Source organism: Triticum urartu, chromosome 3A (genome assembly GCF_056163025.1).
Source record: "Triticum urartu cultivar PI428250 chromosome 3A, HENAU_Tu73, whole genome shotgun sequence".
Taxonomy (NCBI): Eukaryota; Viridiplantae; Streptophyta; class Magnoliopsida; order Poales; family Poaceae; genus Triticum; species Triticum urartu.
In genome coordinates, this window is record NC_141875.1 from 350791728 (window position 1) to 350815587 (window position 23860).

A 23860-nucleotide genomic window follows, 5' to 3' on the forward strand; every position below is an offset into this window, starting at 1 on the left:
ATTATTTCCAAAAAGTTTGTTGGTCGCTCCATTGTTCCGAAGAATGGAGTCTTACTCATCTTGCCCATGAGGCATGGTTCGCAAGCATCAAGTGATTCCAAAAGTCCATCAGCATGGAGTTCGCAAGCATCAAGTGATTCCAAAAGTCCATCAGCATGGAGTTTCTTCATGCGCTTTACACCAATATGACCTAAACGGCAGTGCCACATATAAGTTGCACTATCATTATTAACTTTGCATCTTTTGTCTTCAATATTATGAATATGTGTATCACTACGATCGAGATTCAATAAACCATTTATGTTGAGTGTATGACCACAGAAGGTTTTATTCATGTAAATAGAACAAAAATTATTCTTTGACTTAAATGAATAACCATATTGCAATAAACATGATCCAATCATATTTATGCTCAACGCAAACACCAAATAACATTTATTTTAGGTTCAACACTAATCCCAAAGGTAAAGGGAGTGTGCGATGGTCATCTTATCTACCTTGGAATCTCTTCCAACACACATCGGCACTTTTCCCTCAACTAGTCTTTGTTCATTTTGCAACTCCTGTTTCGAGTTACTAATCATAGCAACTGAATCGGTATCAAATACCTACGTGTTACTATGAACACTAGTAAAGTACACATCAATAACATGTATATCATACATACTTTTGTTCACTTTACCATCCTTCTTATCCGCCAAGTATTTAGGGCAGTTGCGCTTGCAGTGACCATTTCCTTTGCAGTAGAAGCACTCAGTTTCAGGCTTCGGCCTAGCTTTGGGCTTCTTCATGGGAGTGGCAACTTGCTTGCCATTATTCTCGAAGTTTCCTTTCTTTCCCTTGCCCTTTTACTTGAAACTAGTGATCTTGTCGACCATCAACACTTGATGCTTTTCTTGATTTCTACTTTCGCCGATTTCAGCATCGCGAAGAGCCCGGGAATTGTTTTTCGTCATCCCTTGCATATTATAGTTCATCACGAGGTTCTAGTTACTTGGTGATAGTGACTAGAGAACTTTTGTCAATTACTATCTTATCTGGAAGATCAACTCCCACTTGATTCAAGCAATTGTAGTACCCAGACAATCTGAGCACATGCTCACTGGTTATGCTATTCTCCTCCATCTTATAGGCAAAGTACTGTCAGAGGTCTTATACCTCTTAAGATGAGCATGAGTATGAAATACCAATTTCAACTCTTGGAACATCTTATATGCTCTGTGGTGTTCAAAACATTTTTGAAGTCCCGGTTCTAAGCCGTAAAGCATGGTGCACTAAACTATCAAGTAGTCATCATACCGAGCTTTGCCAAACATTCATAACATCTGCATCTGCTCCTACAATAGGTCCATCACCTAGCGGTGCATCAAGGACATAATTCTTTTGTGCAGCAATGAGGATAATTCAGATCACGGAGCTAATCCGCATAATTTCTACTAACATCTTTCAACATAGTTTTCTCTTGGAACATATCATAAATAAAATGGGGAAGCTATACGCGAGCAATTGATCTACAACATAGATATGTAAATACTATCAGGACTATGTTCATGATAAATTAAAGTTCAATTAATCATATTACTTAAGAACTCCCACTTACATAGACATCCCTCTAATCATCTAAGTGATCACGTGATCCATATCAACTAAACCATGTCCGATCATCACATGAGATGGAGTAGTTTTCAAAGGTGAACATCACTATGTTGATCATATCTACTATATGATTCACGCTCGACCTTTTGGTCTCTAGTGTTCCGAGGCCATATCTGCATATGCTACGATCATCAAGTTTAACCCGAGTATTCTGCATGTGCAAAACTGGCTTGCACCCGTTGTATGTGACCGTAGAGCTTATCACACCGGATCATCATGTGGTGTCTCGGCACGACGAACTGTAGCAACGGTGCATACTCAGGGAGAACACTTATACCTTGAAATTTAGTGAGAGATCATCTTATAATGCTACCGTCGAACTAAGCAAAATAAGATGCATAAAGGATAAACATCACATGCAATCAATATAAGTGATATGATATGGCTATCATCATTTTGTGCCTTTGATCTCCATCTCCAAAGCACCATCATGATCACCATCGTCACTGGCTTGACACCATGATCTCCATCGAAGCATCATTGTTGTCTCGCCAACTATTGCTTCTACGACTATCGCTACCGCTTAGTGATAAAGTAAAGCAATTACATGGCGATTGCATTTCATACAATAAAGCGACAACCATATGGATCCTTCCAGTTGCCGATAACTATGTTACAAAACATGATCATCTCATACAATAAAATTTAACATCATGTCTTGACCATATCACATCACAACATGCCCTACAAAAACAAGTCAGACGTCCTCTACTTGGTTGTTGCAAGTTTTACGTGGCTGCTACGGGCTGAGCAAGAACCATTCTTACCTACGCATCATAAACCACAACGCGGTATTGTGATTGCTTTTTGATCTTCAGAAAGAACCCTGTTCATTGAATCCGATTCAACTAAAGTTGGAGAAACTAACACCCACCAGCCACCTGTGTGTGAAGCACGTCGGTAGAAGCAGTCTCGCGTAAGAGTACGCGTAATGTCGGTCTGGGCTGCTTCATCCAACAATACCGCCAAATCAATAATCAACTAGTGACGGCAAGCAATATGTATATAACCACGCCCACAACTCCTTTGTGTTCTACTCGTGCATATAACATCTACGCATAAACCTGGCTCAGATGCCACAGTTGGGGAATGCAGTAATTTCAAAAAAATTCCTACGCACACACAAGATCATGGTGATGTATAGAAAAGAGAGGGGAGAGTATCGTCTACGTACCCTCGTAGACGGTAAGCGGAAGCGTTATGACAGCACAGTTGATGTAGTCATACATCTTCATGATCAACCTATCTAGAACCGAAGGTACGGCACCTCCGTGATCTGAACACGTTCAGCTCGGTGATGTCCCGCGAACTAACGATCCAGTAGAGCTTCGAGGGAGGGTTTCGTCAGCACGACGGCGTGATGACGGTGATGATGATGCCACCGGAACAGGGCTTTGCCTAAGCACCGCTATGATATAACCGAGGTGGATTATGGTGGGCGGGTACCACAAACGGCTATGGGGTGCCCCTGGCCACATATATAAAGGATGGAGGGAGGAGGAGGTTGGCCCTCATAGGGCGCCCCCAAAGTGTGGAGTCCTACTAGGACTCCCTAGTCCTAATAGGATTCCACCTCCCACATGGAATAGGAAAAAGGGAAGGGAGAAGGAGAAGGAAGGAAGGGGGCACCCCCTTTCCCTAGTCCAATTCGGACCAGTCAATGGGGAAGGGGCACGACCACCCTTGAGGCCTTTCTCTCCTTTCACGTATGGCCCATTAATGCCCAATATGAATTCTCGTAGCTCTCCGCTACTCTGAAAAATACTCGAATCAATCGGAACCTTTCCGATGTCCGAATATAGCCTTCCAATATATCGATCTTTACGTCTCGACCATTTCGAGACTCCTTGTCATGTCTCCGATCTCATCCGGGACTCCGAACAAACTTCAGTCATCAAATCACATAACTCATAATACAAATTGTCACAGAATGTTAAGCGTGCGGACCCTACGGGTTCGAGAACTATGTAGACATGACCGAGACTCATCTCCGGTCAATAACCAATAGCGGAACCCGGATGCTAATATTGGTTCCTACGTATTCTACGAAGATATTTATCGGTCAAACCACATAACAAGATACATTGTTCCCTTTGTCATCGGTATGTTACTTGCCCGAGATTCGATCGTCGGTATCATCATACCTAGTTCTACATTGTTCCCTTTGTCATCGGTATGTTACTTGCCCGAGATTCGATCGTCGGTATCATCATACCTAGTTCAATCTAGTTACTGGCAAGTCTCTTTACTCCTTCCATAATGCATGATCCCGCAACTAACTCATTAGTCCCATTGCTTGCAAGGCTCATAGTGATGTACATTACCGAGAGGGCCCAGATATACCTCTCCGATAGATGGAGTGACAATTCCTAATCTCGATCTATGCCAACTCAACAAACACCATCGGAGACACTTGTAGAGCATCTTTATAATCACCCAGTTACGTTCTGATGTTTGATAGCACACAAGGTGTTCCTCCAGTATTCGGGAGTTGCATAATCTCATAGTCAGAGGAACATGTAGAAGTCATGAAGAAAGCAGTTGAACAATCATTATGCTAAGCTAACAGAAGTGTATTGTCCATCACATCATTCTCTAATGATGTTATCCCGTTCATCAACTGACAACACATGTCCATGGCTAGGAAACTTAACCATCTTTGATTAATGAGCTAGTCAAGTAGAAGCATACTAGGGACACTCTGTTTGTCTATGTATTCACACATATACTAAGTTTCCGGTTAATAAAATTCTACCATGAATAATAAACATTTATCGTGATATAAGGAAATATAAATAACAACTTTATTGTTGCCTCTAGGGCATATTTCCTTCACGTTCCTATCGGATGAAGCCCCGATTGGCTCCCACACAGGCCTCATCCTGGATGGACTCCAAGATGTCCTTCTGCTCCGCCATCTTATCCGCGTAGGCGATGGCGAACTCCGCTTCTGCGTCCTCCATGTAGATGCCAGAGCCAGCGCGAGCTCCTGCTCCAGTTGCTCTGCCTCTTCGTCGTCTTCCGGATCCAGCACCTCCATCGGAGTCGGCTGCTACTCCTCTCCCTCCTCCTCCTCCTCCTCCTCCGCGAGCTCCTCCTCCTCCGGCTCCAGCGAGTCCGGAGGCAGCCCTGCAACGATGCAGGCGGCCCACCTTGCCAAGACCTCCTGCTTGATCTGGTACCGATACTCTGGCATGAGCATAGCATAAGTGGTTAAATTCTTCTTGGAAATGGCAAATTAAGCCGAAGAGCACGGGGAGGGTGCCGGAGCGGGAGGATTTATTGTAACACCCACGATGCGGCTATATCTCCCACGTGTCGGAGCACGACTTAGAGGCATAACCGCATTGTAGGCATGTCGCAAGAGTGGTAATCTTTACACATTCCATGTACTGAATAAGATAGAGATAAAGAGTTGGCCTAGAATCGCCACTTCACACAACACTTAAATATAGGATTACATCATCTAGAATACAATCAAGGTCCGACTACGGAACCAAAATAAAGACAACCCCAAATGCATAGGTCCCCGATCGCCCCAACTAGGCTCCTCTACTGATCGTCCGGAAAAGACACATAATAACATCCCGAATCCTCATCGAACTACCACTTGAGTTCGGTCGCGTCCCCTGCACTGGCATCATCGGCACCTGCATCTGGTTTCGGAAGTAATCTGTGAGTCACGGGGACTTAGCAATCTCACACCCTTGCGATCAAGACTATTTAAGATTAAGGTAGGAAAAGGTAGAAAGGTGGAGCTGCAGCAAGCACTAGCATAAATGGTGGCTAACTTACGCAAATGAGAGCGAGAAGAGAAGCAAAGCACGGTCGAGAAGCTATAAAGATCAAGAAGTGATCCTGAAACTACTTACTTCAAGCATAACACCAGACCGTGTTCTCTTCCTGGACTCCACCGAAAAGAGACCATCAAGGCTACACACGCGGTAGCTTCATTTTAAATTAAGTTAAGTGTCAGGTTTTCTACAACCGGATATTAACAAATTCCCATCTGCCCATAACCGCGGGCACGGCTTTCGAAAGTTTAAAACCCTGCAGGGGTGTCCCAACTTAGCCCATCACAAGCTCTCACGGTCAACGAAGGATATTCCTTCTCCTAGGACGACCCGATTAGACTCGGAATCCCGGTTACAAGACATTTCGACAATGGTAAAACAAGACCAGCAAAGCCACCCGAATGTGCCGACAAATCCCGATAGGAGCTGCACATATCTCGTTCTTAGGGCACAGCGGATAAGCAATCCATACAACTAAAACCAACCCTCAAGTTTCCCCGAGGTGGCGCTGCAAGGGGCTCTAGTTTGGACCAACACTCAGAGGAGCACTAGCCCGGGGGTTTAAAATAAAGATGACCCTTGAGTCCACGGAACCCAAGGGAAAAAGGCTTAGGTGGCAAATGGTAAAACCAAGGTTGGGCCTTGCTGGAGGAGTTTTATTCAAGGCGAACTGTCAAGGGGTTCCCATTATAACCTAACCGCATAAGGAACACAAAATCAAGGAACATAACACCAGTATGACGGAAACTAGGGCGGCAAGAGTGGAACAAAACACCAGGCATAAGGCCAAGCCTTCCACCCTTTACCAAGTATATAGATGCATTAAGGTAAACAAGATATAATAGTAATGATATCCCAACAAATATCATGTTCCAACAAGGAAAAAATTCCATCATCACCTGCAACTAGCAACGCTATAAGAGGGGCTGAGCAAAGCGGTAACATAGCCAAACAACGGTTTGCTAGGACAACCTGGGTTACAGGTTTGACATGGAAATATGGGAGGCATGATATAGCAAGTGGTAGGTATCGCGGCATAGCAAAAGAGCGAGCAACTAGCAAGCAAAGATAGAAGTGATTTCGAGGGTATGGTCATCTTGCCTGCAAAGTTCTCCGAGTTGACGTAAGCTTGATCCTTGTAAGCATACTCAAAGGGTTCCTCAATCACGAACTCGTCTCCCGGATCTACCCAAGGCAAGAACACATGCAAAGGAAACCACAATCAACCACTGTGCAATGCGCAAGCAACATGATGCAAAACATGGCATGATATGCGGGATGTGATATGCAATGCATATGCATGCTCCGGGAAGGAAAGATTGAACCAGGCCTCAACTTGGCAAAACAAGTGTGCCGCTAGAAAGATGAGTTGATTTTGGTTGAAATCGATATAAAGATCACTAGAATTAGATGCACGGTTTGCAACTGGCAAGCAAAACAATAATGGCACAAAACTGCAATAAGCAGCACGGTGCCACCCAGAATGCAACAAGAAACTAAGCTACTACACTCTAACATAGCAACAAAACACATGGAAGTGATCTACTCAAGATGCTTGACAAAATATGAACACTGAGCTACGGCTAAATCACAAAATAGCAGGTTCAAACAAGCATGGCAAAAGTGCAAAAGATATCAGCTTCAGAGACTTAGTGAAAATAACAACATGTCAGGAATTCACATCAGGAAGCAATTTTTGGAGCAAGATAACAACATGCTACAGGAACAGAACATAGCAAACAAAGGCATGGAATGAATCTACTCAAAGCATATAACAAAAGTCCCTTACTGACCATAAGCCAAAAGGGCACAGAAAATATGATGGCACCCATGTAAACATAGCAAGTTTCGTTAACAGATTCAGACTTATGAAGGACTCTTTGCAAGCTCGATTCACTCAACACAAGGCATTGCAGGACAAGCTAAGCATACTACCAGCAAGAAGGAATGTTCATGAAGCTAACCAAAGCAAGAACTGTCGGCGTTCTGGGAATGGGGGTCCCCAGACTTGCCTGCCTGCGGCTTGCGGCGTGGCTCAAAAGGGGGCCCAGCACGGCCCATCTTCATCAACACAGACCCAAGACCCTCGCGAGGGGCCAAGCGTCGCGGGGGGGACGACACAGAGCTTCCTCAGGCATGGCCTCATCAGGCTGGCTCGCGAGGAGGCGGAGAGATCAAGGCGGGGTACCTCACGAGGTGCCCGTGACGCAAGCCATGACGATCAAGGGTGTCAGGCGGGCGCCAGCCCGCGCAGTGTCCTCCTTTCCTCTTTGGTGCAAAGGGAGCAAGCGCAGGCGAGAGCATCAAGCAAAGGCACCCGTTTCGGTGCAACGAGACCAAGACCAGTCCAATGGCAGGGAGGAAGTCATTGTGGAGCCCAAGCCAGCGTCACCACCAGAGCTTTTGGCAGGCGAGGACCAACTTTAGTCAGGATAAGTGTACCAGATGTTCCCCTTTAAAATGGCCAATTGTTGGCGCCCTTCCCGCTCAATATTTGGGAAGAGGCCCAGGGCCTTTGCCTATAAATAGGACTAGCCACCCACAGGGTAGAGGGATCGAGATCGGAGAGAGAATCGAGAAGAGAGAGAGAGAGAGAGAAGGGTGACTGAACTCCTCCTAGCAGTTCATCCCCTCAGCCAAGAACAGACCCTCGCGAGGCTGTTCTTCCTTGTATTGCTCATCATCATCAGCCCAAGAGGCAATCCACCACACCACACACTGGAGTAGGGTATTACACCACAACGGTCGCCCGAACCAGTATAAACCCTGTGTCTCTTGTGCTGTTCTTTCCATAGCTTAGATCTTAGCGAGGCGGAGGGGTGCAGGTAGGTAGAAGGCGAAATCTCCGCGCGCACCCCAGTGTTCGAACCTCAAGGGTCTGCCGGAACCTGAAATCCGACAAGAACAAACCCATAGCATGCATGGATCAACTACAACAACCTTGGCAAAATTGATTAACACGTAAACAATCTGCCAGGAACATCTTACAACAAAAGTAGAGCAAGATTGAGTCATGCTAGAGCACTCCATAAATGCAAATAGGTACACGGATGGGTAGAGCACAACCATATGTCCAAATCATCCTTACTGAACATACTTAAAAGAAGCAAGGATCTAACTGTAGCAACATGAATACATGGCATAAAAATAACAGCAGGGAAATGACTTAGTGAAATTCTAAGTCCCTGAAATCAGCAATATCACGAGAGCTACTTTGCATGCATCTGCTAGTCACCACATTCATCACAAAAATACATGGCATACACCCCTGTAAAGATGGCATGGCTGTCAGGACCCCGATTCCAAGTCACATCGATCTAGCATGTAACACCTCATATCGCTTTGCGGCCTCACGCACGATATTCCCACGGGCGTCGCCTTACTATGGCCCGGGACCGTTTGCGTCTTTTGGCTCACGTATATGATAGTGTCGCTAGCATCCATATGACAGAGAACCCGGGCCGACATGGCTAGTCATGAACCCAAAGCGGCACCAACCTATGGGGACAGGCATACATGTATCACATCGAGCATGTCGGTAGCAGGCTAGGCAGGACTCCGGATGTCACCGCGTGACAATTCCCCGAAGGGACAGACACAGGAACGAAGTGAAACACATGCCGGCCAGTCAAGTGTCCTGAGCAGTAGTGCGGGGCTAGCAGGACTCCGGTGAACCGGGCTGTAGCGGACTACTATGGCTCATGGAAGCACAAGACTACATTTCTCCATAAGAGAGGCTACCAAGGATAAACAACTAGGTTGTCGGATCCCACACATACCAAGGATTTCAATCATACACACAATATGCTCGATATGTGTAAATACAACATGGCATCACAACATAACTCTACGACTCAAGTATTTATTCATTAGGCTCCGAAGAGCGAGATATTACAAACATGGGTCTCATGACCCAACATACAGAGCATACAAGCAACAAGCACATGCAGAAGCTTAACTTGTCTGAGTACAGACAACTACAAATGAAGAAGGCTCAGAGGCCTGACTATCTACAAGATCCTGCCGAGGGCACAAGATCGTAGCTGAGGTAACAAGCTAAACGTCGAAGTCCAGGTGGAACTACTAGCGAGACTGAAGTCTCTCTGCAAAACATAAAATAAGCAAACGTGAGTACAAATGTACCCAGCAAGACTTACATCAGAACTAGCTACATATGCATCAGTATCAACAAAGGGGGTGGTGGAGTTTAATTGTCGCAAGCCAGCTTTGACTTGGTGGCTATCCTGAACTATGACTGCAAGTAACTCTTTTGAGGTGCTGCACACGAGTCCACATATTCACCATATCAATACACCACTATGGATCCGCTCCCGTCTTCCCACGAGAACGCCATCCATAGCACTTACGCTTATCTTGCGCATTTTAGAGTATCCACTTTCACTTATCTATGAACTATGCAAGGGGTCCAAGTTTCCATATCCGAGGAATCCGGCTATTCGAATAGATAATGATAACCCTGCAGGGGTGTACTTCACACACGCTCTCGCCACTTATCGCCCTGTACACGTCATGTACCTCGATAACCTTCAAGCGGAAGCCGGGCGAGGGAGTCGACCACGACCTGACTAACCAACAAGTCTCTAGTCCAGGTTTATCTCCTATTCGGGTTCCATCCGCAAGGAGATCCGGCCGGGGTGTCGCTCACGGCCCCAAACGATGTGTGCAGGGTTCCCAAGCCCACCATCCGGGTGCCACTTGGTACACCGTGCCACTGTGCCTAGTCTGTCCCAAGCCCACCTGTACCGGGTGCCACTTGGTAGACTACTAACACTACCTACAAGCACCAGAAACTAGTTGCAACTCCTGGACAGAGATCGAGTTGATTAATAAGCTGAGAGGGGCCGAGTTACCGGAACCCAATGTGTGGTAGTAACTGTTCATGGATCACAAACACAAAACTCAGTTCCTGAGGACGGCTGCAATGAGACAACCCACCATGTACTCCTACATGGCCTCTCACCGCTACCTTTACCAAATCGTGTTCACACACTTAGCTCACACACAGTAGGACATGTTCAACACCATTCCAATTCATGCCCGATGAATCAGACCTGACTCAACTCTAAGCAGTAGCAGGCATGACAAACAACATGAATGAGTAGGCACATCAGGGCTCAAGCAACTCCTACTCATGCTAGTGGGTTTCATCTATTTACTGTGGCAATGACAGGTCATGCAGAGGAAAGGGTTCACCTACCGCAGCATGTAACAGTTGAATCGTTGTTGTCCTAATGCAGTAAAAGAGAGCAGGAGCGAGAGAGAGTGGGATTATATTGGAATGAACAAGGGGGTTTTGCTTGCCTGGCACTTCTGAAGATAGTATAGCTCTTCATCGGTGTCATCGAATTCATCGCTGGAAGCACGTCTATTGAGAGGGGACGAATACCGGCAACAGAGAGGGAGAGCACAATCAATGCAATGCAACAATATGATGCATGATCATGACATGGAAATATGCTGTGATTTGGGATAATGCAACCTAAAGTCATCATAATTGAAGTGGAATTCAAACTATATCAAATTACAACTCCAAATCTATTATGAAAATTTGCCCTAATCATGTTTCATCCTAAACAGTGAGGTTAACTTGCTCAAACATGCATGAAAATGGTACAGATGGATTCCTTGAATTTTTCTGATATTTTTTCATATATAAATTGTTTGATTTGGAGCTATAGATTAATTTCTATGATTTTTAGAAGTTTAGGCAATTTTCTGGAATTTCCTGAATTAATTAAACGCCAGAAAAGCATTATTACGTCAGCACTAGGTCATGATGACGTCAGCTGGTCAACAGAGTCGGCTAGGTCAAACCTGATGTGTGGGGGGCACACGTCAGTGACACAGGGCTGTTTTGCTCGCTGACAGGTGGGCCAGGTCAACGGCCACGTCAGCAGGGTCAACTCTGACGCGTGGGTCCCTCTGTGTTAATCTAAACTAAACAGGAAATAAAACCCGGGGTTAATTAGGGCGTGGGGCTCATCCGTCAGTGGCACCAACATTAGTTAACTACGGTTAGCTCCTAAACTAATGACAACACGTCGGCCATCGGCGTTTAACCGCCGGCGACCTCAGATCGCGGCGGCGTCCGCGTCGGGATTGCGCTACAGGGCACGGTTTGGAGCGTGGTTGGGTTCTATGGAGAGCTGGGGCTGAGCCGCATCTGTGGGTGGTGGAGCTGAACCAGATGGTCGCCGGAATCAACGCCGGCGACGAGGTTTGCGGCGGCCATGGTTCGGCCGTGCTCGAGTTCCTTACTAGGGTGTTCGGGAGGAGGAGCTGGTGGTGGCTACGGGTGCGCGGAGAGGTTCTGAGCACACTGGTGTGCTCGGGAACGGGCTGCAGTGACCGTGGCCGCAGCGTTGACATGACCGGCGGGCGGAAGCTCACGGCTCCGACGGATTCGACAGCTACGCGATGCAAATGAGGCAGGGGAGAGGGGGGCTCGGGTGAGGGGCTCATGGCGGTTGCAGCGGCGGCCTCTTTGAGCTCGGGGAAGGGCTGAAGACGACGGAAGGACGCCGGCGATCTCGGCGGCCGTGGTTGAAGAAGACGACGGGGAGAGCGCTCGGGGCGTCCGGCGATGCGTAGCTCATCGAGGACGAAGAAGAGGTCGTAGAGGTGCTCTAGGGCACGGAGATTGGTCGGGGGGAGACTCTGGGAGCGGTGGTGCTCGTCGGCGCTCTCAGACACGCTCGGACCCGAGCGAGAGAGAGAGAGCAGAGGAGGGGGAAGAGGTCCAGGGAGAGAGAGGAAAATGAGAGGGGATCGAGGGGGGGTCGCGTGGCGTCTCCAGCCAGCCTCCAGCGTCGGCAAAAGCAGGAGGTGGCTCGGGCGCGTGGACACGCGCAGCGAGCACGCGACTCTCGTCCTTCTAGCGAGAGGAGGGAGATTACTGGCATCGGCCAGCTGGGCTGGGCCGTGCTGGGCCAGGCCAGGTGAGCGCCAGGTAAGTGGCTGCACAGGTAAGCCTCTGCTCTGTTTTATTTTCTGTGTTGTTTTCTTTTTCTTTATTCATTTTGCCACTGATTCAAATTCAAAAATAAATCAAAGCAGGGCAAAACCTTCTGAATATTTGTATGTAGCCATTATGGACTTTTCCAAAGGCACATAAATAATTTCGGGGCCTTTTGAAATATATTCTATATAAAATAAATATAATCCAAAAGTTAAATACTTAGTGATTTAATTTCAAAGGCCCAAAATAAATATCCCTGAGACTCCAAGAATATTTGTTTGAATTTTACCTCTTGCCAATATTTTTTCAGCTTAACAGGAATATTTTCTTGGGTTTATTTGAAGCAATTTTTGATGTTGATCATTTTTTTTAGAAATGACCTCTGAGGCTTACCACTTTCCCCAATTCACATTTAAATGGAATTTAAACATGATGCATGGATGCTTGATGCAACTAATACACTCAGGTATTCTAGGGCTGTGACAACTCACCCCCACTAAACAAGAATCTTGGCCCGAGATTCAAGACGTGAGGTAAGAAGGAAGGGGGGTCACAAAACTATCGCAGTCTTCTCGATCCAACTGCCCTTCCCAAGGATGTTGATTCATTGCATAATCCTTATCTTAACGTCTTTGCTTTCGGGATCTTCATCCAGAATGATGACGACAAAAAGAAATTCTACAGGAATTGATCTCCTCAAGGATTGAGCACTCGAGATCAACTCATGGAGTGAGATATAAAACATCTCTTGAGCGGAGACATGAAACACACATCAGGGGTGATGGAAAGAAGCGGATGATAAAGGTTCAAATTTGGTAGGCAACAATTCCACGCTTAAGATGATGGTGCATGGTTTCAAAGTAGCGAGGAGATAATTGCCATGATACCATAACGGGACATCTTAAAGAAGGTGACTCGCAGAAATATTCCCTTAAGTGGCAAAAAGAATTACTTTTGATTCAGAGATCATTGAAACCCTTCTCACCAGCCTGAGGCAATCACAAATGATCGCGTGAAGGAGCTTGAAGAAATGGCATACTCATACTAGAATGGATGATGTGGACTACCTTGTTGAAGACAACACAATGGATGATTTCTTCTTATCATCGAAAAAAGGATAGGGTCTAGGGTAAGCCCACTTTTGAGGATGATCCTAAATTAAAATTTACTGAGAAGGCAGACCATAGTAAAATGGCACAAAGGCGGGTGCAAGCTGGGAAAAAATGCAAATGCTGGGAATGATTCTAGTAACTGGAGAAAAACTCAAAGTGATTCCACTTTTGAGTAGTTATAGAATAACTGAAGAAACTAAGAGCACAAGAACCCCCAAGGAACAACTCCTAGAATAAGTTGCGCTAAATCCTCATGGAGAAGATGGTCAAATAACTCAATCAAGTTACTACAATGATAGACCTTCCGGCTAGGTGTGTCGGCCAGAACATCAGCCTTGTCAGGGCCTACATCATAGATCTTGGAAAAATTCCAACCATCATATCTACCCGAGATTCAGATCTGGTTGGTAACACGATATCCCAGACTCATCAAGTCTAGAAAGACAATGAAAGTTTGCAACACAAATTGACGAGATGACATTGCGAGATTCTCAGGAAATGGACTATGGTAGTAAGCTCCGAAACATGAGCTGGTTCTGCTAAACACACATGAACACGTTGTCCCAGACAAGCATGACCACATGGTGGTCTTACAATGAAACACTACCGAGTCCTGGTTGGGAACCATCATCAAGGATATTGAAGTCCTGTGCACTTAAATTAGACTTCTTTACCTAGAACAAGTCAATCAGTGGCTTGGTGGGCTACGGAATTCATATGGAGTGGAGGTAATTAATCTACCAAACCATAGTATACTTTGCACATGCATGACTGACTTGGGACGATTCCAAAGGAAGCAAAACTAACTCTCCCAAATTCACGGCGGCAACTTGCATCGAATGCACATGAATGAGAGGAAGTCACTTCTTTCATCCAAACATATGCTTCATGAACGGAACATGAAGGCATTGTTTACAAAGTTTCCAACACTAGCTTAATGTTTAACACGAATCATGGGGGAGACAAGATGCTGCTGATGGGCCCAATAGCAACTCATCGGAATTCCCATATCACTGGACTTCCACCATCATGTGAACACGGTGATAGCATTGGTCAGACCAAAAGATGTAATAGTGTATGCTCGAGGGATGAACCACGAGTAAGACAACATTACGAACATCGTTGGTTCCGATTTGACTTGAGGATAGCCCATACTCAAGTCAAAGTTTTGACAAGACAGATAGATCCAACAACTGATCATGAGGACCAATCGATGAAGATATCATCTTTCTTCAACACACACACAACACACAAGGATATCCCTTTGGAGATGAACTAAGCGGGACAAGCTTTCATCTTCCAACTCTCCAAGTTGTTCTCTAGCTCAACCAACTAGCTCAGGGATATCCTACACAGGTTCTTGGAGAAGGGTGGTTTATAAGAAAACCAACTTGATCACGAACTCAACATAACGGTCAGGTGACAACCTGGTAACACTTCCAAGAAGACATTCGGAAAATCACAAACCACCGATATGTTATTAAGCTCGGGAACAATCCTGCTTCTCAAGGCAAGACGACATGATCATAAGAGAAAGGGATTCAATCCTAACACAAAGAACGAAGAGTGCATCGGAAATAAGGACTAGGTAGCACGATCAATCTTAGGATGATGATTCAATAACCAACACGCTAAGAATGAGAGTATTGTCCATTAACTACCAAGCAACGGAGTTGCTAGGAGTATTGATTTCGCACATCACAGTACACTTGTCGGCACTCCGGTTACAATAACACGAAACCGAGGAATGAGCAATGATGGCAAGAAGTATTACTACATCAAGAATTCATAAGAGGTGGTGCAATTCTCATGACACTCCTGACATAAAGATGGTAACACTCCAAGGTAGAGCAAAGCAATAGCTGGATTGGCATTTTGATCTGCGGAATACAATTGTTTTGACCCAATCCTAGATATGGATGAGCTTCTGGAGTTTGTTTCTCCTAGTCATTCTGGAATAGGATGGCTTGACGGACCACAAGAATAATAAGCATCGATAACACGGATGCACAATTACTCTTGATCAACAATTGACAGACGAAGGTCAGATAACAGCTAAAGAGGGACAACTCAAAGGAACATATATCTTTCTGAGTTGTAGATGCATAGATTAGCATGTCGAACGAGTTCAACATAATTCTTCCGGATAACCCATGCAGAAGGGTAGAACTGGCAGAGTCACAATATAGAATCGAGAACTCATCAAGAGCTCTAGTCGTGATCTTTGGTTCAAGAACTTCTGCCATATTGGTTCATGGTACTGGAAGAATGATGTACCACGAACCTCGAGGTCTATCACAAGGTTTACTAATGTCCTAAGGAACTAGCAAACACTATCAACATGAATCAAGTAGGGTCGGGTTCAAAACCCAGGAATAGAATGCCTACTAACTAAATGGCATCACGGGATGCTTTCAAGAATAACGGCCAGAATCATCACACTTGAAACACAAAACATGGTTCGATTACTAGGTGGCACTCTAAGACATCTAGGGTCATAATAATAATTCCAACATATATGTCGAGGCAATAGAATACCTCAACTCACAATTAGTGTGATTAACATGGCCTAGAGGAACATCGAAAACCAGAGGGAAAGGATTTTGCAAATGCATCAGATTGTTTGGAAACCTGGGACGACTCGGACAGCATAACGGCTGTAAATGCTCAAAAAGTTTTGAGACATCCTGCAAATTGGTGGCATAACCACTCAAAAGCACAATATCAAGGTTCCGAGACCAACTATGAACACACGGAAGTAGTAGGAACTGAACTGAGGCTTAAATCCATCAATCCTATAAGTCTCTATCATAGTAACTCATCATCGTGATAGATAGATGAGAAGGCCTAGTCCTTAATTCCCGTAGAAGAGAAGAGGTTGACTCAGATCAGAAGGCCATGAGGTATAAGAAGTAAAAAAAATCCTTACGTTCCCTTCCACAATCAATTCCTTATATAACTAAAGCATTTCTAGACTCAACTTCGACCAGTTTGGCTTGGTAATCCTACAGGCAGTCAGGCTCTGATACCAAAGCTGTCAGGACCCCGATTCCAAGTCACATCGATCTAGCATGTAACACCTCATATCGCTTTGCGGCCTCAAGCATGGTATTCCCACGGGTGTCGCCTTACTATGTCCCGGGACCGTTTGCGTCTTTTGGCTCACGTATATGATAGTGTCGCTAGCATCCATATGACAGAGAACCCGGGCCGACATAGCTAGTCGTGAACCCAAAGCGGCACCAACTTATGGGGACAGGCATACATGTATCACATCGAGCATGTCGGTCAGCAGCGTGTGAATCCAGGCTGTAGCACTAGGCTAACAGGACTCCGGGAACCCGGGCTGTAGCAGGCTAGGCAGGACTCCGGATGTCACCGCGTGACAATTCCCCGAAGGGACAGACACAGGAACGAAGTGAAACACATGCCAGCCAGTCAAGTGTCCTGAGCAGTAGTGCCGGGCTAGCAGGACTCCGGTGAACCGGGCTGTAGCGGACTACTATGGCTCATGGAAGCACAAGACTACATTTCGCCATAAGAGAGGCTACCAAGGATAAACAACTAGGTTGTCGGATCCCACACATACCAAGCATTTCAATCATACACACAATATGCTCGATATGTGTAAATACAACATGGCATCACAACATAACTCTACGACTCAAGTATTTATTCATTAGGCTCCGAAGAGCGAGATATTACAAACATGGGTCTCATGACCCAACATACAGAGCATACAAGCAACAAGCACATGCAGAAGCTTAACTTGTCTGAGTACAGACAACTACAAATGAAGAAGGCTCAGGGGCCTGACTATCTACAAGATCCTGCCGAGGGCACAAGATCGTAGCTGAGGTAACAAGCTAAACGTCGAAGTCCAGGTGGAACTACTAGCGAGACTGAAGTCTCTCTGCAAAACATAAAATAAGCAAACGTGAGTACAAATGTACCCAGCAAGACTTACATCAGAACTAGCTACATATGCATCAGTATCAACAAAGGGGGTGGTGGAGTTTAACTGCCGCAAGCCAGCTTTCACTTGGTGGCTATCCTGAACTATGACTGCAAGTAACTCTTTTGAGGTGCTGCACACGAGTCCACATATTCACCATATCAATACACCACTATGGATCCGCTCCCATCTTCCCACGAGAACGCCATCCATAGCACTCACGCTTATCTTGCGCGTTTTAGAGTATCCACTTTCACTTGTCTATGAACTATGCAAGGGGCCCAAGTTTCCATATCCGAGGAATCCGGCTATTCGAATAGATAATGATAACCCTGCAGGGGTGTACTTCTTCACACACGCTCTCGCCACTTATCGCCCTGTACACGTCATGTACCTCGGCAACCTTCAAGCAGAAGCCGGGCGAGGGAGTCGGCCACGACCTGACTAACCAACAAGTCTCTAGTCCAGGTTTATCTCCTATTCGGGTTCCATCCGCAAGGAGATCCGGCCGGGGTGTTGCTCACGGCCCCAAACGATGTGTGCAGGGTTCCCAAGCCCACCATCCGGGTGCCACTTGGTACACCGTGCCACTGTGCCTAGTCTGTCCCAAGCCCACCTGTACCGGGTGCCACTTGGTAGACTACTAACACTACCTACAAGCACCAGAAACTAGGTGCAACTCCTGGACAAAGATCGAGTTGATTAATAAGCTGAGAGGGGCCGAGTTACCGGAACCCAATGTGTGGTAGTAACTGTTCATGGATCACAAACACAAAACTCAGTTCCTGAGGACGGCTGCAATGAGACAACCCACCATGTACTCCTACATGGCCTCTCACCGCTACCTTTACCAAATCGTGTTCACACACTTAGCTCACACACAGTAGGACATGTTCAGCACCATTCCAATTCATCCCCGATGAATCAGACCTGACTCAACTCTAAGCAGTAGCAGGCATGACAAACAACATGAATGAGTAGGCACATCAGGGCTCAAGCAACTCCTACTCATGCTAGTGGGTTTCATCTATTTACTGTGGCAATGACAGGTCATGCAGAGGAAAGGGTTCACCTACCGCAGCATGTAACAGTTGAATCGCTGTTGTCCTAATGCAGTAAAAGAGAGCAGGAGCGAGAGAGAGTGGGATTATATTGGAATGAACAAGGGGGTTTTGCTTGCCTGGCACTTCTGAAGATAGTATAGCTCTTCATCGATGTCATCGAATTCATCGCTAGAAGCACGTCTATTGAGAGGGGACGAATACCGGCAACAGAGAGGGAGAGCACAATCAATGCAATGCAACAATATGATGCATGATCATGACATGGAAATATGCTGTGATTTGGGCTAATGCAACCTAAAGTCATCTTAATTGAAGTGGAATTCAAACTATATCAAATTACAACTCCAAATCTATTATGAAAATTGGCCCTAATCATGTTTCATCCTGAAAAGTGAGGTTAACTTGCTCAAACATGCATGAAAATGGTACAAATGGATTCCTTGAATTTTTCTGATAATTTTCCATATATAAATTGTTTGATTTAGAGCTATAGATTAATTTCTATGATTTTTAGAAGTTTAGGCAATTTTCTGGAATTTCCTGAATTAATTAAACGCCAGAAAAGCATTATTACGTCAGCACTAGGTCATGATGACGTCAGCTGGTCAACAGAGTCGGCTAGGTCAAACCTGATGTGTGGGGGCCACACATCAGTGACACAGGGCTGTTTAGCTCGCTGACAGGTGGGCCAGGTCAACGACCACGTCAGCAGGGTCAACTCTGACGCGTGGGTCCCTCTGGGTTAATCTAAACTAAACAGGAAATAAAACCCGGGGTTAATTAGGGCATGGGGCCCATCCGTCAGTGGCACCAACATTAGTTAACTATGGTTAGCTCCTAAACTAATGACGCCACGTCGGCCATCGGCGTTTAACCGCCGGTGACCTCAGATCGCGGAGGCGTCCGCGTCGAGATTGCGCTACAGGGCACGGTTTGGAGCGTGGTTGGGTTCTATGGAGAGCTGGGGCTGAGCCACATCTGTGGGTGGTGGAGCTGAACCAGATGGTCGCCAGAATCAACACCGGTGACGAGGTTTGCGGAGGCCGTGGTTCGGCCGTGTTCGAGTTCCTCGCTAGGGTGTTCGGGAGGTGGAGCTGGTGGTGGCTACGGGTGCGCGGAGAGGTTCTGAGCACACTGGTGTGCTCGGGCACGGGCTGTAGTGACCGTGGCCGCGGCGTTGACATGACCGGCGGGCAGAAGCTCACGGCTCCGGCGGATTCGACAGCTACGCGATGCAAACGAGGCAGGGGAGAGGGGGGTTCGGGTGAGGGGCTCACGACGGTTGCAGCGGCGGCCTCTTTGAGCTCGGGGAAGGGCTGAAGACGACGGAAGGACGCCGGCGATCTCGGCGGCCGTGGTTGAAGAAGACGAGGGGAGAGCGCTCGGGGGCGTCCAGCGATGCGTAGCTCGTCGAGGACGAAGAAGAGGTCGTAGAGGAGCTCTAGGGCACGGAGATTGGTCAGGGGGAGACTCTGGGTGCGGTGGTGCTCGTCGGCGCTCTCAGACACGCTCGGACCCAGGCGAGAGAGAGAGTAGAGGAGGGGGAAGAGGTCCAGGGAGAGAGAGGAAAACGAGAGGGGATCGAGGGGGGTCGCGTGGCGTCTCCAGCCAGCCTCCAACGTCGGCAGAAGCAGGAGGTGGCTCGGGCGCGTGGACGCGCGCAGCGAGAACGCGACTCTCGTCCTTCTGGCGAGAGGAGGGAGATGACTGGCATCGGCCAGCTGGGCTGGGCCGTGCTGGGCCAGGCCAGGTGAGCGCCAGGTAAGTGGCTGCACAGGTAAGCCTCTGCTCTATTTTATTTTCTGTGTTTTTTTCTTTTTCTTTATTCATTTTGCCACTGATTCAAATTCAAAAATAAATCAAAGCAGGGCAAAACCTTTTGAATATTTGTAAGTTGCCATTATGGACTTTTCCAAAGGCACATAAATAATTTCAGGGCCTTTTGAAATATATTCTATATAAAATGAATATAATCCAAAAGTTAAATACTTAGTGATTTAATTTCAAAGGCCCAAAATAAATATCCCTGAGACTCCAAGAATATTGGTTTGAATTTTACCTCTTGCCAATATTTTTTTAGCTTAACAGGAATATTTTCTTGGGTTTATTTGAAGCAATTTTTGATGTTGATCATTTTTTTTAGAAATGACCTCTGAGGCTTACCACTTTCCCCAATTCAGATTTAAATGGAATTTAAACATGATGCATGGATGCTGGATGCAACTAATACAGTCAGGTATTCTAGGGCTGTGACAATGGCATAGCACAAAACACATGTACAGCTCATGCCCATATGTAGCACACAATAATCATGGAAAAAATGACAAATGCTCAAGATCTGCTAAGTAACAGGAACTAACATTTTATAGCACTCTTGCATCAATAATTTGGGCATCATGATGGACTCGAACAAGCATGGTGAAATGGAACAAAATGAAGAGCACATCATGATGAACATTTTGGTATGTAGCACGTGCAAAATGGAGCTACGGATGCGGAGTTATGATGCAATGAACATGGCTTGAAAATATTAGGGACTTAGGGAAAAACGGGGTCAACCCTAGAAACTGGATCTGGATCTGGGCGGCGTGGTTGACGAGGTTCGCAGGAGTTGGCTCGCCGGAGCTGCTGCAGACGCCGGAGAGGCTCGGGGAGGCACCGGCAAGGGTCGGGGACGGCGGGGCCGGGTCGGTCCGGCCGGAACCGAGTGGTGGCCGGCTGGCGATGAGCGGTGGAGGGGTCGCGGGGATGAGGCGTGGCCGGCAATGGCGGAGCCGGCAAGGAGACGGCGGCCGGTGTGGAGGCGCGGCGAGGCGGCGGGCGAAGGCGGCAGCGCGGGGAGGCGAGGCGGCGGCGGGGCGCTCGGGCCCGTGGCGCGCGTCGCGGGCCTGCCCTGGGCTAGGCGAGCCGACGGCGGTGGGAGGTGGCGGAGCGACAGGTGGTGGGCTACGATTGGTTGCGGGCGGCGGCGAGAAATGTCCGGCAGTGCGCGAGCATGTTCGGCGGTGCAAAGGGAGATTAGGGTAGGGTTTTGACCACGAAATTGAGAGGGGATCACATAAATATAGGTAGAGGGAGCTAGGAGAGTCCAAATGAGGTGCGGTTTTCGGCCAGGCGATCGTGATCGAACGGTCGAGAGGATGGAGGTGGTTTGGATGGGTTTTGAGCCACTTTGGAGGGGTGTTCGGCTGCAACACACACGAGGCCTTTACGGTTCCCCAGTTAACCGTTGGAGTATCAAACGGACTCCAAATGGCACGAAACTTGACAGGCGGTCTACCGGTGGCGTACCAAGGCCGCTTGGCAAATCTCGGTCCATTCCGAGAATGTTTAACACCCACACATGAAAAGAGGCAAAAGGGGGCACCGGAGGATGTAGGAGTGCCGGAATGCAAAACGGACAACGGGGAAAATGCTCGGATCCATGAGACGAACACGTGTGCAAATGCCATGCACATGATGACATGATATGATATGCGCGACATGAGCAAAATGCAAAACAAATACAAGAACCCAACCATGAATCTCATAACTTAGTGCCGAAAATGGCAAGAGTTGGAATACAAATATGGCAAGTTACATCCAGGTCATTACATTTATTTTCCTCGATCGGCGAGCCAGACCGGCACCACGCACCATTCACCCCCCTGCCGAAGGAGGCGTCCGTCGGACCGCCGGGTTTCTGGGCGATCCTGCATGGGACCTTGATGTTAGTTCGACGTGGTGGATGATGACTACTGTACAACTTGTTCTTGTAGACTCGTGTTGGGCCTCCAAGCGCAGAGTTTTGTATGATAGTAGCAAATTTCCCTCAAGTGGATGACCTAAGGTTTATCTATCCGTGGGAGGCATATAATGAAGATGGTCTCTCTCAAGCAACCCTGCGACCAAACAATAAAAAGTCTCTTGTGTCTCGAACACACCAAATACAATGGTAATTTCTATAGGTGCACTAGTTTGGCTAAGAGATAGTGATAAAACTGTAGTAATGATAGTAGATATTGATGTTTGTGATAGGAACAATAAAAATAGAAAGGTAGAAAGTAACTAAAGTGAGCACAAACGGTATTGCAATGCTTAAAAATGAGTCCTAGGGTCCGTACTTTCGCTAGTGCAATCTCTCAACAATGCTAATATAATTGGATCATATAAGCATCCCTCAACGTGCGATGAAGAATCACTCCAAAGTTCCTATATAGAGGAGAACATAAGAAGAAATTGTTGGTAGGGTACGAAACCTCCTCGAAGCTATTCTTTCCGGTCTATCTATCCAAGAGTTCGTACTAAATAATACCAAGTTATCCTTTCCGATCGATCTATCCAGAGTTCGTACTAAAATAACATCAAGTTATCCTTTCCGACCGATCTATCGAGAGTTCATACTAAGATAACACCAAATAATTTCAGATTCATAATACTCAATCCAACACAAACAACCTCAAAGAGTCCCCCAAGATTTCTACCAGAGAAATAAAGACAAGAATGTGCATCAACCCCTATGCATAGATTACCCCAATGTCCTCTCGGGAATCCGTGAGTTGAGTGCCAAAACACATATCAAGTGAATCAATATGATACCCCATTGTCACCATGGGTATTCATAGCAACACATACATCAAGTGTTCTCAAATCCATAAAAGTATTCAATCCGATAAAACGAAATCTCAAAGGGAAAAATCAATTCACAACTAGAGAGGGGAAAACACTATGTGATCTGACTATATTCACAAAGCCCGTGATATATCAAGATCGTGACATCTCAAGAACATGATAGAGAGATTAAACACATATCTACAGGTACAAACCCTCAGCCCCGAGGGTGTACTACTCCCTCCTCATCATGGTGGCCGCCGGGATGATGAACTAGCCACGGGTGATGATTTCCTCCTCCGACATTGTGCCGGAACGGGGTCTATATCTGTTTTTCGTGGCTACATAGGCTTGCTGTGGTGGAACTTATGATCTATCTACACCCCTAGGGTTTTTGGAATATTTTGGAATTTATAGGGCTAAGAGGAAGTGCAGGAGGTCAATGAGGGGGGCACAACCCCACTGGGTGCGCCCGGGCCTCCTGGCTCGCCCTGGTGGGTTGTGCCCACCTCGGGCCTCCCCTCTGGTACTTCTTTCGCGCACCTCATGTCTTTTATTCCAGAAAAAATCACCAAAAAGTTTCACTGCATTTGGAGAACTTTATTTCTGCACAAAAGCAACACCACGATAGTTCTGAAGAAAACAACGCCAGTCCGGGTTAGTTTCATCCAAATCATACCAAAACCATATAAAATTGTTGTAAAAATGGC